Genomic DNA, 8369 nt, shown 5'->3' with positions numbered 1-8369 from the left:
GTAGCTCCGTCCAAGTCAGTTAGAATGGGAAGATTACTATTTAACTAGATGCTGAACTAGCTATAAGCCTCCAAAGTTGCCCTCCTATTTTCCTTCTCATTCCCCCCCTCTTGTTCCACAAGCTAGCCTTAGCCTCCGGGATTACAGAAGACTCAGGAATTGGGGATAAAGTCGCCAACCGCTCTAGCTATTTTCTGCGGAAGGAGGGCAACGAAAAGGGGGGTTTAGCATGCCGCGCCTTCATCATCTTCCTCAAGGGGGTCGTAAAAGTAGTTCTGAGTAGCATGGGCAGAGAAGTTCACCTCCCAGCCTGGTAAGTCTGGGGATTCCAGCGACACTTGTATAAAGACAGAATAAAACTGTTAGAAAAATGAAAACAATGATTACCCAGAAATACCAAAGTCAGGTTGGTCAGCCGGATCTGCTGTCTTCTTGAAGATGATCTGCAGGGGGTGGTTCAGGTCAGAGATCACCTTCCACTCTGGATGCTGATTGTCCAGCTGGTGGGCTGCTTTCTCCCGGGAGTGGTGGATCCAGGTGTTCAGTCCTGAAACTTTGAGAACTGAGAAGGTGGTTAGTATGACTGGATAAGGTCCCTTCCAGCTTGGCTTCAGGGGTTCCTTTTTCCAATCTTTCACCCAAACCTGGTCCCCAGGCTTGTGAGGGTGCACAGCTGTTCCTAGAGAGATGGGCAATTGATCAGTAACCCATATGTGGACTTCAAGGACAGTTTTCCCAATTCCTTGTAGCTGTTTCTGAATTTCTAAGTTCCCTACTTCCCCCAAATCTCCATTTGGCCAAATTAAGGGAGAGGGTCTGCCACATAGAATTTCAAATGGAGAGAACCCTAACCTGGCCCTCAGGGCACAGCATACCTGCAGGAGCACAAGTGGTTAAGATATCTTTCCAGGCTAAGTTTGTCTCCTGGCATACCTTAGCCATAGTCTGCTTGCATTCTACTTTCCCTGAACTCCGGGGCCTGTAGGCTGTATGTAAGTTCCACTTAATTCCTAAGGCCTTAGCTACCTGCTGTACTACTTCAGCTACAAAGGCCGAGCCATTACCTGACCCTGTGGTTAATGACATTCCATACCATGGAATTATGTCCCACAGTAACGCCTCAGTGACTTCTTTCACCTTCTCTGTGCAGGCAGGATATGCCTCAACCCAGCCTGAAAAGGTGCCCTAATTCTGTAAAGTCTACCTCCAGGTTTACAAAGGGAGCCTGCCCACAGCACAAATTCCTATGGGTTCTATAGGACCCTGCCTTGCATTGTTTTGTGCACAGAGGAGGCAGGCTGAGAGACTGAGGCTTATAAGGAGGGGTAACGGGCAATTAGATAATATCTGCTTAACAAGGCTTCTAGAGCCAATTTCCCTAAATGGGTAAGTTCAAGCTGCTGGAGAACTACTCTATGAGCTAATTATTCTGGAACACAGACCCTATGATCTGGGAGTATCCACCAACCTTCCTTCATCCTCGTCCTCTTACCTCCTTCTCGCTGGGCCCAAGAGGGGTGTATTTCGGAGGTTCAGGTAATTCAGGATTCAGCATGATCCAAGATAGCGCTGCCTGCTCCTTAGCAGCCAGCTTTGCTGCTGTGTCTGCACATCGGTTCCTGCCTGACACTGAATCTTTTCCCCACTGATGTCCTTTACAATGGATGACTGCTACTTCCTTGGGCTCCAAGAATGCTTCTAGTAACTCCAAGATTTTATTCTGATTTTTTAGTTCTTTTCCTCCAGCCATCAGGAGCCCCCTTTCCTTGTATATGGCCCCATGGATATGCAGGGTAGCAAAGGCATAGCACGAGTCAGTGTAGATGTTGGCGCACTTATCCTTACTGAGATTTAAGTCTCTGACTAGGACCCAAAGTTCTGCCCTCTGTGCTGACCATCCTTCAGGCAGGGCCTGTGCCTCTATTACAGGGGTCCTCAAACTTTTTAAACAGAGGTCCAGTTCACTGTCCCTCAGACCGTTGGAGGGCCGGACTATAGTTTAAAAAAAAACTATGAACAAATTCCTATGCACACTGCACATATCTTATTTTGAAGTAAAAAAACAAAACGGGAACAAATACAATATTTGTATTTGCATGTGGCCCACGGGCCGTAGTTTGAGGACCCCTGCTCTATTATCTCAGAGCTTGATACCACTGCATACTCAGCTTGTCTTTTTCCTTTATCTAGGAAGCTACTGCTGCCTGTGAACAATACTAAGTCCTGATTCTGTAGAGGCCTGCTGTTAGATATGGCTAGCTGGAGTAAACCTCCTCTAGGACTTCTAGACAATCATGCTCAGGGGTTCCCTCTGATTGAGTCATCTGAGCACGAGTCAGCCAATGTTGCCCCTTAGCTTCCATTAGGGCAGCGGTTCTCAACCTGTGGGTCACGACCCCTTTGGGGGTCGAATGACCCTTTCACAGGGGTCGCCTAAGACCATCGGAAAACACAAATATAATTACATATTGTTTTTGTGAGTAATCACTATGCTTTAATTATGTTCAATTTGTAACAACGAAAATACATCCTGCATATCAGATATTTACATTACGATTCATAACAGTAGCAAAATTACAGTTATGGAGTAGCAACGAAAATAATTTTATGGTTGGGTGTCACCACAACATGAAGAATTGTATTAAAGGGTCACGGCATTAGGAAGGTTGAGAACCACTGCATTAGGGTAACAACATCATGAGGCACTTGAACATTTAAGTTCTGTCCTAGAGTGAGCTTGTCTGCCTCTTTGACTAATAAGGCTGTGGCTGCAAGGGCCTGAGGCATGGGGGCCACTGGGAGGCAACCAGGTCAATCTGTTTAGAGAGGTAGGCTACTGGCCTCTCCCAGGGTCCCAACTCCTGAGTCAGAACTCAGGGCTACCCCGTTGTTCTCATGAATGAAAAGGTTAAAGTCCTGTGTCACATCTGGGAGCCCTAGGGCCAGCGCTTCAGTAAGCTTTGCCTTTATGGTCATGAAGGCTTTTTCCTGCTTAGGACCCCAGTTAATGGGTGCCTTTTCCTCTCCTTTTAAGGCTTCATAGAGAGGGCTTAGCTAGATCTGAGACTCTTGAGATCCAAATTTGACAGAACCCTGCTGCCCCTAGAAATTCCTGAATCTGTCGCTGGGTGCTGGGGACTGGTATGGCACATACTGCCCGCTTCCTTTCAGTCCCCAGTCTTCATTTCCCTTGGGTGATTCGGAAACCTAGGTATTTGGCTTCTCTCTGACGGATTTGAGCCTTCCTTTTGGACACCTGGCAACCTGTTTCAGTTAAGAGTCTTAGAAGGGTTAGTGTTTCTTCCCAACACTGAGCTCTCATGGAACTGGCCAGTAGGAGATCATCTATATATTGGAGTAGAACGCACCCCAAGTCCTGTCCTGGAAATTTGGACAAATCTGATGCTAGTGCTCCACTAGAAGGAGCTGGGGAGTTCTTGAACCCTTGTGGCAGTCTGGTCCAGGTGAACTGTTCCTTAGCCCCTGTGGTTGGTTTTTCCCACTCAAAGGCAAACAGGGGCTGATTGGAGGGTGCCAGCTGAAGGCAGAAAAAGGCCTTCTGCCCAGACTAGTGGGAATTCCTTCTCTAATTCAGGCTCTAATAGTGAGTCCTTTGACTGGGAGGTATAAAGTCTCCATTCTTTCTCCCTAGGCACTGCTAAACACAGGATCATTGGAGAGGTCTCCTCACCTAAGCGCAGTTGTGCTGAGCCATCCGGGGCTAAGGTGATTTCTGCTCCCATTTTGGCTAAAACGTCTCTGTCCATTAGAGGGCCTGGGCAGTCTGGCAAATACAGGAATTCATGAACCACCTGGTGGCTGCCTAGTTGACATCAGAGGGGGCAGCAGAATGGTCTGCAGGTGTGGTCCCTGGTAGCTCCAATAATGGTGACTTTCCGTCCTGAGAAGGGAGCTACTTTCTGAGTAACTACCGAGTGCTCTGCCCCTCTATCAACCATAAAGTTCACAGTCTGGACCCCAATTTTCATTTTGACCATCGGCTCATGGGGGCCCAGCTGGAAAGAGCCCGGTCTGTCCTAGTCTGAGTCAGCTGCCGCTATCGATGAGGTCTGCCTCAGGTGGATCTGGCGGATAGCAGCTGGGTGGTTTGGATGGCCTTGCCTGCTTTTTCTGGCGGCTCAGACATTCATTCTTCCAGTGTCCTAACCCTTTACAATAGGCACACTAGTCCCGTTTAAGACCCATCCTTCCTTTTCCTGACTTGGCTCCTTGCTGTCTCCCTTTCCTTCCTGCCTGAGAGTTCTGGGAGTTAGCTTCTATGACAGCCACAGAGATCAGGGTTGCTTGCAATCAACCCAGCTGGGCTTATGGGCCTGAAAAATTGACTCTAGGAGATCAACAATGGCCTGAGATTTTTCAGAATAAGCAGGAGTGTGATGCTTCTAATTTAAGAGATAGGTCGTCCTGAAAGGCTGGTAGTGAAAGACTGATCCTCCCTCTTGTAGGGTCTCATCCTCTCCCAATACTACGGGACCGAGTTTCTCAGAGAGGCATCTGGAAAGCCAGGGGTGGCTTGCGTCCCTGATCAGCTGAGTGCAAACGTCATCCAACTGGCTCTGGAGAGTCCGGTTTGGGGGGGGGGGGTGCGGGATGGAAGGAGGTGGTATATCTAAGCTTCTCTGACCAGGCAAAGGAGCACTGGGTGCCATTTGAGGCACATATGGAGGTGGTAAAACTGGCCGCACTTCCTGGGGGTAGGGGGGGGTCCTACAGAACAGGGGGCTGAGCTTCCTTCTGAGGGACCTGCTTCTTTTCTCCTGCCATTAAAACTTTACTCAGTCCCTCTTACACACTCAGAGCCGGATCCAAGGAGGACTATGCTGAGCTATTTCTAGCCACTGATCTACGTAAGAAAAATGATCAGGATGACCAGGGTCACCCGTGATGACTCAAAGAGGGCCCTGACAGTTGGGACATCTAGGGTTTCCTCTGAGGGCCAACCCACACCATAGGCTGGCCATTCTAATTCACAGAATTTTCAGGGAACTAGTTTCACATTATAATCCCCGGCAAATTCTTTCTGTAAAACCCAATATTCTATAATATTATAACTAATAACATATTTGACAAAGGCTCCTATGTACCTTCAGTATAAAATTTTCCTTTATGAGAGAAAACAAACATTCAAGGCATTTCAGAGGCTATTGGGATGATCTAAAGCCAATTCTAGGTCAAGAGAAAGTTTCTTAAAATTCAAACACTTCCAGGATTGTCAACCTTGATTTTACCAAAAGATTATATATCAAAGTGTATTTGACACAAACATTCTTATAACTTTCAGAAATAACCAGCTTTAGAAACTACCTTCTTTCTCCTTCAAAATGCATTTCTATGCCTATGCTTTCTTTATTACACCAAAGCCATATTTTTCTTAATCTTAATTTTTAGGTGACATGTAAGTAATTAACATTCCTTAGATTAGCAATACATTTATATAATTTTTGTCTTCTTTTGTTTACCATTAGAACAATATCTCATGTAGTGTGCTCTATACATAGTTATTAAGTGTATGAATAAATCTGTCAGCTAAAAAAAAGAAAAGAATATATTGTGCAATCCTTGGTAAAGGCAAGTGACACTGTTGCCCCAAGAATCTCACACATTATCTTTACAATTATCTTGTAAAGTGACCTCTTATGAGAAGAAAAAAAAGAATTGTCGTTTTTTTAGCACTGATGGTGGGAATTTTATTTGGGACCAGCTCTGCTCCTACAACTTTCAGTTTGCGGGCTGAAATAAGGGTGATGACTGCACTTGGCTTTTAGTCTTCCTCAACCACGGGAGGGAACGAGGTTAAAAGTCCTGTCTCGGTAAAACCCGTACCAACCCTGGGGAGGGTGTTTTTACTTCTTGCTGTTACTGATGTCTACGGAGGGGAAGTCACTGCTTTTATTCTCTCCATTCCTTAAAGGAATAAAACTTCAGAAACAATAGGGTCCTCTGGGGAGCCACGGGGGCAGAAACGCCCACCCTGCGCCCGACCTTGCTGTGCACCGAGACAAGGAGCCGGACGAAAGAACCCGAAGGCACTCGGACACAGTCGGGAGGGCAGCCCGCGGGGGGAGCCCCGCCGCGGGTTCCGCCCCGAGGGGCGGGGCCGAGGCCCTCTTCCGGGTTGCGGCCGGAAGTGGAGATTTTGAATCTTGCAGGCCGTTGGATGGGGATGTTGCTGTTGTTGCAGCGCGAGAACTGAAAAGTGTCCCGGCGCTTCTGGAACTTCTGGCCGCGCCGTGGTGAGCGGCTGGGGAGCGGGACGAAGGGAGGGTTCCAGGCCTCGGCCGGTGGCGCAGGGGAGCGGGGGCCTCGGCTGCCTCTGGGTGCCCGGGTGGCGGGGCCGCCTGTAGGGACTTGGAGAGGTCGGGGCGCAGGGGAGCTTTTCCCGGGCCAGCGCTCCGACCGGTTGGCGCGTACGAGGCAATTGTGATAGTAACGAGCCTCGCTTAACCTCAGACTTTTGTCCAATCTCTGACCTGCTGGTCATGGCTGGTTAGCATTTTCGCCCATTCGTCTCGCGTGCTGAAGCTTCGACAGTAGCCGTAGCCGATTGCGAACGCGTTGCCACAGGTAGGAGAACCCTCCTTTATTGAAGATGGAAGGTTGGCACAGGTTTGGAATGCGGAGGTGCGCGGCGGAGCTCCGGGTTCTTCCCGAGGGGCGCGGCCGCAGCAGGCTGTTCTTCGGCTCCGCGGGGAAGTGACAGGCTGTGGAATGCCCGGTAGGGATTTAAACTGAAATCTGAGCAGCCTTTGTATTTAAAACCGGATGTTTTTCTTCCATGCCTGGCATTTTTCTTGTACCGCAGAAACCCGAGACTCTTGCCCATTTAAACCGGCTCTAGTAAGAGCAGCGTTCACAGGGGTCGCATTCGATTGCTAACAATAGGGATGAGGTTTAGTTGTTGCCACAGACATGCCTCCAACCCCCTCTGTTGGTTGGCCAACTGGGGTATTGTGGAGTCACTTTGGAAATACTCCTGTTTCCAGCATGGGGTTGTCTTCGTTTTGTTTTGCTTTGTTTTTATTTCGGTGTTTTTTGTTTTGTTTTATTTGTAATGACGAACTACCTAAAATATCAAACTCTGTCTAGCCCCGTAGCAAAGTCTTGCCTTCTGGAATAGTTTAAATGTATGTCGTGAGTGCTGTACGGGTCGGCTTTCGCTCAAGCGGATACTAAATGAGTGCTTTACATGTGTGGACATTTTATATCTTGCCTCATTGAAAACTCTCAGACTAATTTTGCCTTGCTTTATAGGAACAGGTATTTTCTGTTCCTTTTAAGGTTTTTAACACCAGGGCATCATACTATATAAGTGTATAAGTAGCTCTTACAAAGTAGGACTTTGCATTATTCAGAATAGACATTCCTTCATCTAGTGCTGGCCACTCCCACTCTCCCTTCCCTGCTAATGAATTTTTGTTTCATTATTAGCTGGGGGCGGGGGGGATAAGTTTAAATGTTCAGTATTTATGATCGTTGAAATTTAAACATTTTCTGCAAAGACATTCGCTATACTTTCCCATGGGCTATTCTCATTTTGTGTAAGCTACCAGAACATGGTGATTACTTTTTTAAACATTAGTGTCTACATTTTAATGTATCTTTTCCTTCTTTTAAAATTAAATCTTTATTGTTCAGATTATTACATTTGTTCCTCTTTTTCCCCCTCATAACTCCCCTCCTCCCAGTTCCTGCCCCACCCTCCGCCCTCACTCTCCACCCACTGTCCTCATCCATAGGTGCACGATTTTTGTCCAGTCTCTTCCCACATCTCCCACACCCCTTTCCCCCACAAGAATAGTCAGTCCATTCCCTTTCTATGTCCCTGATTCTAGTGTCTGCAACCCACTCGCTGCTGGCCAGCTAGGAAACTCTCCTCTCCACACTGGATGTTTACTTCAATTTCCAGGATACTATCTCAGCCCCAATTTATACACTCGACATTTTCAGAGAACAGGGTTCTCTCTCTTCCTGAATAATGTAGGTAGAATTCTTCCTTAAAATATCCACCCCACATAACATTTCCAGACATGGAGTCATCACCAAGTGTTATTGTTAGAAACAGGAATTTGAAGGACAATTCTGCAATTGAGGCCTGCCATCGCCTAAACCCCTCCCTACCATGTTCAAGTATATCACACTTGCCGAGGGGGAGGCCGAACCCAGAATAGCCTGAGGACTGGGTAAACCCAGTAGGCCTCCCTGCTATCTCATCCTGCCCCTCTCTGCCCAGCCATTGCATCCTCTCTCTTCAGACTGGCTTCCCATTTCAATCAGTCCCTTGGCAAACATGGCCTCCCCTCCACCTCCAAGTTCACATGAAAAACTTGCAACTCTCTCCTGATTCCCAC

At 47.5% G+C, this 8369-nt stretch overlaps 1 protein-coding gene across 1 annotated transcript in view; it reads left to right on the top strand.

Moving 5' to 3' along the window:
• Positions 1-6153: 6153 nt before the first annotated feature.
• Positions 6154-8369, top strand: part of G2E3 (G2/M-phase specific E3 ubiquitin protein ligase) — an 84320-nt gene continuing 82104 nt past the window's right edge. The window contains exon 1 of the mRNA XM_015565481.1: positions 6154-6254. The gene's annotated coding sequence lies outside the window, so the exon portion shown is untranslated. The remainder of the gene's footprint in view (positions 6255-8369) is intronic.

This window comes from Myotis davidii, unplaced genomic scaffold, assembly GCF_000327345.1.
Source record: "Myotis davidii unplaced genomic scaffold, ASM32734v1 scaffold21, whole genome shotgun sequence".
Classification (NCBI taxonomy): domain Eukaryota; kingdom Metazoa; phylum Chordata; class Mammalia; order Chiroptera; family Vespertilionidae; genus Myotis; species Myotis davidii.
This window is presented reverse-complemented; position numbering and strand designations above follow the sequence as displayed.